At 46.7% G+C, this 9,922-nt stretch overlaps 1 protein-coding gene across 1 annotated transcript in view; it reads left to right on the forward strand.

Moving 5' to 3' along the window:
* The window catches only part of COL4A3 (collagen, type IV, alpha 3 (Goodpasture antigen)), a 180,838-nt gene that overhangs the window by 30,284 nt on the left and 140,632 nt on the right, over positions 1-9,922 (forward strand). The gene's annotated exons all lie outside the window — the stretch shown is intronic.

Genomic DNA, 9,922 nt, shown 5'->3' on the forward strand with positions numbered 1-9,922 from the left:
GTCGTGGCATTCACTCCGTGAGTAGCCTTCGATGGTGGAGAGCAGAAACTGTTGGCTGCTCAAGAAGGAATCTGCTGTAGGCATCCGTGGTCTCTCTCTCCCATTCCTCTTGAGTTGCAGCCAACTCATAGCTCACTCTCCATTGGGTTTCCAAGGCCGGATACCTCACGCGAGTAGACTGCTGATCTTTCTCTCACAGAGTGGCTGATGCATCCTAACCATCAGAGAAGAGTAGACCTTGACTTAACAGCACAACTCTCATAGAACAAGCCACCAGGGCTCCCTATGTGTATGCTAACAGTAAGAAGACACGACAATATTGTGTCATGTTATTGTTGTTGTTGTTGTTGTTATGTGCTGTCGAGTCTCTGCAACTCATAATGACCCTTTGTACAACCGCCCTAAACCCTGCCCTATCCTGTGCCAGTCTCACTGTCTCTGACACACCTACCTCCATTACCCCAGTCACTGAAACAATCGAGGGTCTTCCTCTCCTGTGCTGTCCCTCCACCCTCCCAAGCATGACGTCCCTCTCCAGAGAGGCCCTCCTTGCAACATGTCTAAAGTATGTCAGATGAAGCTTCATGGGAAACGGAAATTATTCCAGGAAGAATCCGGTGCATTCCATGGCCACGTTGGATGATCTCCTTGTCCTTGAACAATGCTGCTGTCAGCTGCTGGTCATTGCGACAACTCCATGCACAGTGGCATGAAACTCCCTGGTCCTGTGCCATCACCATGAATAAATAAGAATTGGACCATTGTGAGTCATAAGGTTTTCAATGATTACTTTCTATAAATAGATTTCCAGGCCTTTCTTCCTAGTCTGTCCTCACCTGGAAGTACCACTGTAAACTCTCCAGCATTGTAGCCACTCAGAAGCCACCACTGATGGATGGGTGGAGGCTGTGCCCAAGTGTCTGGAGTAGAACCTCCTGGAGGAAAGACCAAAATTCTACTACTGGACCACAGTGATCCCCCTTCAGCAATAACCCCTTCCACTGATCAATTCTGGCTTACATCCTTGTCGTTGTACACTGTAGAGTCGGAACCTACCCATAACTGGGCCCTTCAGCAGGTTTTCAGAGACAGTAAATTGCATGAAAGGAGATAGCCCATATTTCTCCTGTGGAACAGCTGTTAGATTCGAACCACATACCTTGAGGTTGGCAGTGCAGCTCCTTACGAGTAAGCTAGAATAAAACAGACCCCTGGAGGTCTCTTCCCATGCTGTTTACTGCCTCTGAAAATCAGCTAGAAAGTTGGCTGTGCATCAGTTCTGACTCTACAGCACACAAGAACAAGAACAACAACAACAGCATAGGGTTTCCAAAGCTGCAGTCTTTATGGAAGCAAACTGCTGCATCCTTCTCCCACAGAGCATCAAGTAGATTTGAACTGCCAACCTTGTTGGTGGCCGAGCTCTAACAACTGCAAGACCAGACCTCCCTTCAACAAAGGGAATGTGCTATTGTCTCCACCATTGTAGCAAGTCTGTTCCTCCAAGTTTCTGCTTCTACAGTTTCTATTACAGCTAGTCACCTTAGACCCTGCCCTGTGTGGGGTCTGTCACAAAATTTCTGTTTGCTTTGCTTCCACTTCCTCCTGGCTTCTGCTTCTACATGTCTACTCCCGCCAGAATATCTGCCCTCTTTCTGTTTGTCCTGGCTTCACTCATCCTCCTTAAGCATCTGAGTGAGTCCTCTCATCTCCAGAGAGAATCTGATTGATCCCACTAGTCACTGTATCCATGCATCCTATAGATAAGGAGTCAAAGATCATCATGGGACAGACAATGGACCACCCAACTCGGTCCTGTCAGCTTGCCCAATGAGGTCAATAGTACAACTCAGCAAACAATAAGCTCATTGTAGTCACGACAGAGCTGGCTCCTAAGTGACCCTCCATTGGGTTTCTGAGGCTGTAAATTGCACTGGAGGAGACTGCCAGTATTTGTCCTTCAGAGAGGCTGGTGGATTTGAACCGCCAGAGGGACACCGTCTTGGGTCATGCCGCCAGAGCTCCCAGAGGTCAATAATAAACACTTTCAAAAACCAATTTATTTAGTTTTTAGGAGTCTTTTCTGAGAGCAGTGACACAACATGGCATCTTCTTAAATGTTAAAGTGTATCTCAGCAAGCCTAGATATTATCCAGGGAGCTCTGGTGGCTTAGAGATAAGGAACTACACTGTCACCCCAAAGGCGTGTGGTTCAAATCCACAAGCTGGTTTGCAGGAGAAAGATGGGCAGTCTCCTCCCACGCAGTTTACCATCTCTGAAAACCCATCATAGAATCAGTCAGCTAGGGGTTGGTTCCGACTTGATGGTACTACACAACCAACAACAGATAGTGTCCAAAGTTCTCCAACAAAAAGACATTTAAAACCCAAATCTAATAAGCCTCCTTTGTGGAAATCCTGGCTTTTTCAGTAAGTTCTTAAAGGATTTTACAACCATTACAGGATTTTACCACCATTATTATTTTTAATAATACTGAAAAGTAAATTATTAACCTTCTATTTTATTTTCCAAGTATCTGGAGTTAGACTCAGGGAAGCAGTAATCCTAAAGTCCCCCATGGACCACAACCTCCTCTAACTTAGATTCAGAAGCCTCGATGGTGCCCAGCAACCACTGCTGACCATGCCAGCTAGGGACCCAACTGAAGGTCAAGCTTAGAATGGGTGAGGAATGTAGAACAAAAACTTTTTTTTAAAGACCAAACTTACCTGCCTGACCACCTTCTAATTTAAAACCAAAGTTTGTCCTGGGGGCCGCCTTCTTGTCTATGTAGTCAGTGGGAGTATAACACGGACAGTAACATTCATGAAGCATATGCTCTTTAGAATAGTCATGTATAGGAGACAAACATGACAGCATTTCCCCCAACCCCACAGTAAGTGGACTGGGAAACCAGATGAGTGGAAACAGAGAACGTAGGGAGGGAATGGGCAGTGTTGACCTTGAGTGGACGTCATGTGGATTGCAACCCTTGAAGCAACAATTTGTGAATGGAGGACTTTTTGTTGTGTGCCATCGAGTTAACTATGTAAAATTTCACCTAAAGCATGATTAAGATTCTTTTCAAAAAAGGCCAGAGTCTGAAAGCAATAGGTACTTAGAGGCTGCATTTTTTTTTCTCAGAGATTTTTAGCCCAACCTTGTTTGTAAGTTGATGCTTAACCTGCAAAGAGGGACCCTAGATGGCCTTTCCAGCACTCAGCCATCCATTGTGAGCATTGGCTCAACACGAAATACTTTTCCATAACTCAGGCCACCGACAGGGACATCCGGTCAGCTATTTTTAAAGCGCTTCTTTCCCCCACACTATCTCATGTGACAGTTACAGTCGTTTGCTTTGAAAGTTGGCACGGCTTCTCTGATTCATGAAATTCTAACCCAGACGGAATGGCTTTCCCTGGTTCAGAATGGGGATCGTTTTCACTGAACTGTTCTACCATACTCAATGAACGGCTTTCTGAATTAGAGCCCACCTCTCGATGCAGAATATGATTTGTATGCAGTGCTGTCCATGTATTGTGCTTTGTATTTGTTAGAGGAAGTACAGCCAGGGTGCTCCCTAGAGACAAGGATGGTGAGGTTCTCACCCCCGTTGGGCATGTTGTCAGGAGCGGCCAGGCTTTGGAAAGGACATCAGCTGGGAAAGGAGAGGATACGTGTAAGAGAAGGAGACCCCCAACAAGATGATTTGACGCAGTGACTGCAACAACAGGCTAGGTCGGATGATGGCCCAGGGCGAGACAAGGCTCCAGTTTGGTTTTCTTGGGTCACTACGAGTCATGGTCACCTTGATGACACCTAACAACAACAACAACTACAGATAATGTTCTAGTTAATCCAGCCAGGGTTAACGGAGCGCCTCTTGTGTGCCGGACACTGTGTGTGCTGTCCGGGGACACGAGGGCGAGCGGGGCTAGAGCCGTCCTCACAGAGCTGCTAGTTGGCACCAGTCGGCCACTGGAGCGTCATCATGGGATGGTAACAGCGTGGTAGAGGGACCCCGTCAAAGGAGCACTGAGTGAGAATCAGACAAGACTTCCCAGAGGACACGAGGAAAAGGCAGTCAGCAAAGATGCCAGGGAAGAGAAGTCCAGGGAGACAGAATGTGCCATGACGCGGTGAGACTTTCTGTCTGAGGGACTGAGAGCTGGCCAAGGGTCTTGACGGTGGAAAGCCAGGCAGACGAGGGCAGAGAGAATAGAAGAGTTGAGTGGATCCCTCATGCCGTGTTCTGTCAAAGTATTTAATCCTGCTAGTAGGAGTGTGGAAGCACCACAGAATCTTTTTTTCCAGAGGGTCACAAGACCGATCTGTGCTTTGGAAGAGTCTCCCGATTACGGCATGGGCCTGAGACTGGAGGTGAGCAACGGACCTGGGAAGAAACTAGGCCATGGTGGTGACCTAGGTGAGAGTTGGAGAGGGTCTGGGGAAGGATAAGGGCCTGGAGAGCAGAGAGAAGCAGCACACCACGGTAGGCTTGGTAGATTTTGTCTGTAGAGTTGATGATTGACGAAGACTCAGTATCTTCCCCCACTCAGCATCCAGGCATTGCCTATACCCCTGACCCAGGCTACATTCATGGTGCAATTAAATATCAGTAAAGACTTTCTCTTTCCCTATACGACATTTCTTTTCTTTCAAAAATCCAATCTGAATTGACCCCAAGTTCCAGTAAGGAGGCCTGTGTTTCTGAGTCCACAGCTCATGTCTGATGTTCTGTGGCAGCCTGTGTTGCGGTGATACTGGACCTGATTCGTTCACACTCATTGTCATCAAGACCGGACTCACTGATAGCTGCCTCTGCAGCAGGTTTTCTGAGGTTGTAAGCGGCACAGAAGATGACTGTCCATCTTTCTGTCTTGGAGTCACTGGTGGATTGGAACCACCAGCAAAGCATCACCTTTGGGTTGGCAGCACAATTTCTTATGTGCTGTTCCAGCTGATCTCCCAATGATACTGGAAGCTAGACCAGCAATAGTCCAAACACCAGCAGGATTACACCTGGTGGATCGATCACTTTTAATAGAATTGATAGACTAGGAGACCAGGCCTGGTGATCTTCTCATGAAACTCTGATGGAGCACAGCAGAACCCTGTCACACTCGCTCATCGTGGACACACGTTACTGAGACAGATCAGTCGCTGATGGAAGGCATTGTGCTTGTCGAGTCAGACAACCAGGGAAGAGGACACGTGGTAAGATGGACTGACACCCTAGCTGCGGTGATGAACTTGAACATGCTGGTGATGAGGAGGACGGGGCAAAACCAGGCAATATCTGTGTGTGTGCACATAAAGGTGCCATGAGTTGGAGCCGGTTCAGGTGGGAGCTGGTGAGAACAATTGCCGACTCAGTTCATTTGCTGGGGAGTCATCACCGAACAATAGCTGACCTTCCAGATGGTTTCCAAGGCTTTAAATTGCATGGGAGGACATTGCCCATCATCTACCCATTGAGCTTCTCCTGACCAGGAGATGTATTGTGCTGGGAAAGCCTGGAGTCAGAGACCTCTCCACATTACTGAGGAGCAGTGATGTCAGTTTGAGGATGAAGGTGTGTCTGGCTCAGGCTCAGGCCATGGTCTTTCCAGTCACTTGCTATGCTACTGGGAGCTGGGCTGTGAATAAGGATGACAGAAGAAAAATTGATACCTTTGAGATGTGAGGTAGAAGAAATGTACTGAATATTCCATGGACCACCAAAAGAACAAAGAGATATGCCTTAGATAAGATGCAGCCAGATTACATATCGGAGGCAAAGATGATAAGGCTTTGTATTGCATACTTTGGACATGTTGCTAGGAGAGGCTGTCCTTGTAGAGTGACATCCGGTGGAGAGTCAGCAAAAGTGAGGAAGACCCTCAACTAAGTGGGTTGATACAGTGACTGCAGCAATGAGCTCGAGTGTATCAGAGATTGTGAGGTTGGCACAGGATAGGACAGAGTTCAGGTCGTTCATGGGGTCGCTATGAGTCATATTCAACTCAGTGATGCCTACAACAATTCAGTCCGTGCCAACTCTCACCAATGTCATAATAGAAGAAAATTTCAGGTTAGACATAGTAAAGCAACTTACCAGTACGTGACAACTAGTGAGTGAGGCAGTGGGCCGTGGGGTGAGATCATTATCATCAGAAAACGGGCCACACACTCCTGAGGACTCAACGTGTGTAATTGCAAACCTGGTAATTGCTCAGCAGAGTTGGTTACCAGTCTCATTTTCTGTTTGCCCCTCAGGCCTGGGTTTTTCCATCACTGATAACAGTTGGACCATTTTGTCTCTACCGTGACTGCTTGGAAGCTGTTCTGGCCCCTGGCACCCCATCATTCTAGACAAATATTTTAGAGGTTTAAGTAGAACCAGGTACTGAATGCGCTGCTGTCGTTCATTCTGGCTCAGCCTGCGACTGTGGCTGGATCAAATCGGATCTGAAGGATTTATCTCTAATCTGAAGCATTCCTAAGAGATTGATTTGAAACCTCCCCAGTGTCCCCAAGAGGCCTCAGCTTGAGAAATGACCCCTTGCTCAGCCTTAATCCTTTGCTTTGGTGTTTCTGAATTGTCGCCCAGAATGGGCAATCAGTCCACCTGGAGGGGTAGGAACTTCTTAAATATTCAGGTCTGGGGGAGGAGGGTCACTTCAGGAGAACAATGCTTCTAACATGCCCCCGGGTCATTCTATTTCACGTGCAAATGTTACAGACCCAGTATAAGAGTGAGTCATGGCTTAAGTGATTTTTTTTTCTCTTTTTTCAAATTTTATATTGGTTTGCTCACAAATTTCGCAGACATTGTGTTTCAACCTATACTTCATTCATATTGTGTTTCATACAATCATCCCCATGCATTATGTTCTATAAAATCAGTCACCATTAGACCTTGCCCATCATTACCTGACTAAGAAAGCACTTCTGAAAAACAAAAATGAAGTGGGAGGCATAGCACTCCCTGACCTCAAAACCTACTACACAGCGGTCGTAACCAAAACAGCATGGCTCTGGTACAATGACAGGCACATAGACCAATGGAACAGAATCGTGAACCCAGAAATGGACCTGTCTATCTATAAGCCACTGCTACTCGACAAGGAAATGATTTTTTATGGGATGGAGACAGTGAGGACTCAGTGGTTGAGTTCTTCACTTCGGTGCCGCAGACCCAGGTTCACCATCTGTCAGTGGCAGTTTCATGCGGATGGGAGGCTAACCAGATTTCAGCAGAACTTCCAGACTGATCCAGACACAGAAGGAGAGGCAGGTGACCTACTTCTGAAAGTCAGCCCATGAGAGCCCTCAACCCTGCAGAGGGGCAAACTGCACCTGCACAGAACCCGGTGGCATTTTATTCCCGTGTGCAGGGACATTGTGGCAGCGGCTGGAAAACACAAGAGAACATGAGGACTGGGATGAGTTGTAATGTTTAGATTTTTAACTCATAAATTGTATTTCCCGTGCACGCTCATCCTTGGATATACCGTATTCTATCAATGTGTGTGATTTGACATCATCTTAAATGCTAGTGGGAGATGGGACCATGGGGATGGGTCTGAATAGTGAGAGAAGGTGAAGGTCAGAGGAATGAAGCCCATTCTGGGTGTACAAGCTGAAGGCTGCAGAGCCCAGGTGGGCTGAGCTTTGCTCATCATTAAGACTCCTTTACTGGGATCTGAATCCCAACTGGACAAAAAAAATAGCAAGAACAGGTTTTATGTCTTTACATAGTGCGTGTGTATAAATCAGTTGCTTTAGAGTTGATTCTGACTTGACTTTATAAACAAAACTGGCTGACGCTGAGTTGATTCCAACTCATACTCATACCTCATACTGGCTCTCCATCAGGTTTCTGAGGTTGGAGTTCTGGTGGCCTAGTGGGTAAGAAACTGTGCTGCCAACCCAAAGCCATCTGGTTCAAATCCACTAGTTGCTCTACTGGACAAAGATGAGCAGTCTCCTCCTATGCAATTTACAGCCTCTCAAAATCCTTTGGAGGGTCAGTAAGAGGTCAATTCTAACTTGACCTCGATGAGTTTGTATTTTTAATGTCTCTGATAGGGAGTTCTGATAACACTAGTCCATAGGGCTTTGTGCTCCTCATCCAAAGGTTGTCTCTCTCTGGAAGTTCATTACAAGGGACTCCAAGCAAGAAAGGTGTACAGTTTCCTCTCATGCAATTTACAGCCTCAAAAAACCAATGGAGGGTCAACTATAAATCAGTTCTGACTTGAGGGCAGTGAGATGCATAGAGATAGATCATTTCTGGAGGAGATTATCCTTCTTTCTACCTTGGGGTCACCAGTGAATTCAAACCACTGACCTTTCAGGTACCAACCCAACACATAATGCATTATGCCACCAGGGCTCCTTCATTTTAACCCTGTCACAGAGGATGCTAATCTTTATGGAAGCCAGCTGCAAGATCTTGGAGTGACTGCTTGGTTTGAACCACTGACCTTTCAGTTAACAGCCACAGTTTCATCCCAGTGCTACATGGACTCATAAATGCGTATACATAGTTCCAAACAAGATCATCTTCTGTTTTGTTTTTGGAGTTTTCCTTTTATCTAAAGCTACCACCTTTCATTAGAACATTCAATTCGAGTTCAGGTTCCAGAAAGAATTTCAACCTTTGCTTTCTTACCAGCTCTCAAATCATTTCTAGTCTGTTCTATTCTCTTCGCTCCTTTGAGGCTGACCCACATTGGGATTTTTTTTTTTCAGTCTCAGCACAGCTACAGCACACAGTTGGTGCTTAAAGGATGCATGTAGGCCTACTAGCTGCCACAATAAAAAGGGGGCTTCTGGATGGTGTCAGTACACACTGGAATTTGCTGTTGTTGTTAGGTGCTGTCAAATCGAGTGTGACTCACAGTGACCCTGTGAACAACGGTCTGACCCCTTTCCTATCCTGTGCCGCCATCCTGACAATGTCTGGCATACTCAAGCTCATTGCCACAGTCACCATGTCAACCCTCCTGATTGAGCGTCTTCCTCTCATTTGTGTCCCTCCACCTTCCCAAACATGATGCTCTTCAAAGAATAGCCTCTCCTAGCAACTTGGTCAAAGTGTGTGAGGTAAAGCGTTATCACCTTTGGCTCCGAAGAGCACTCTGCCTGCCCTTTCTCCAGGATATATCGGTTTGCATTTTTGGCGGACATGGGATATTCAGCGCTCTTCTCCAAGCCCACAGTTCAGATTAACATTTCTGCCTCTGTCATCCTTATTCCTCATCTGACCCATCACATCCTTGCAGGACAGAGGAGAGCTGCTCCCGGCAGTATCCAAGGCTGTACATCTTGACGGAAGCTGACCCATCTTTCCCCCTTGGAACGGCTGCTGTGTTCAAGCTGCCTACCTTTTGTGGCAGTTTCGTGATTTAATCACTGAGCCATCACCCCCTTTGTGCATTCTGTTACAACTCAAACTTGCTGCCATAGCTTCAGTTCTGACCCATACCAGGCCTCTGTTGGGTTTCCAAAGCTGTGACTGGAGATGGGAAGAGATTGTGCGTCCTTCCTCCGAGGAGCCACTGGTAGATCCAACCCGCCAGAGGCTCTGGGTTAACAAGGCAGCTTGCTCTGCAGTACGTCTTTACATAATGGTAATTCACCCCAGATGTGATGACTGCCTTGTCTAACTACAAATCTCAACACACCCCCACCGCAATTTGCAAACACACAGAAAGTTTGAAATAATTGTTCCTCTTACATTTAGTTACATTCTAAATTAAACTCAACTCATTGCCATGGAGTCAAAACCAGCCCACAGCAGACCCTCCAGTGGGTTTTCAGAAGCTATAAATTGGACCATCTTTCTACAATTTAGCAGCTGGTGGATGGAAATCACCTGCCTTCGGTTTGGGGCCTTCGGTTTGGGAGTGCAGCTGCCTAGCCAGAAGGCCA

This window comes from Elephantulus edwardii, unplaced genomic scaffold, assembly GCF_000299155.1.
Source record: "Elephantulus edwardii isolate Elephantulus edwardi_28Jun2011 unplaced genomic scaffold, EleEdw1.0 scaffold00087, whole genome shotgun sequence".
Lineage (NCBI taxonomy): Eukaryota > Metazoa > Chordata > Mammalia > Macroscelidea > Macroscelididae > Elephantulus > Elephantulus edwardii.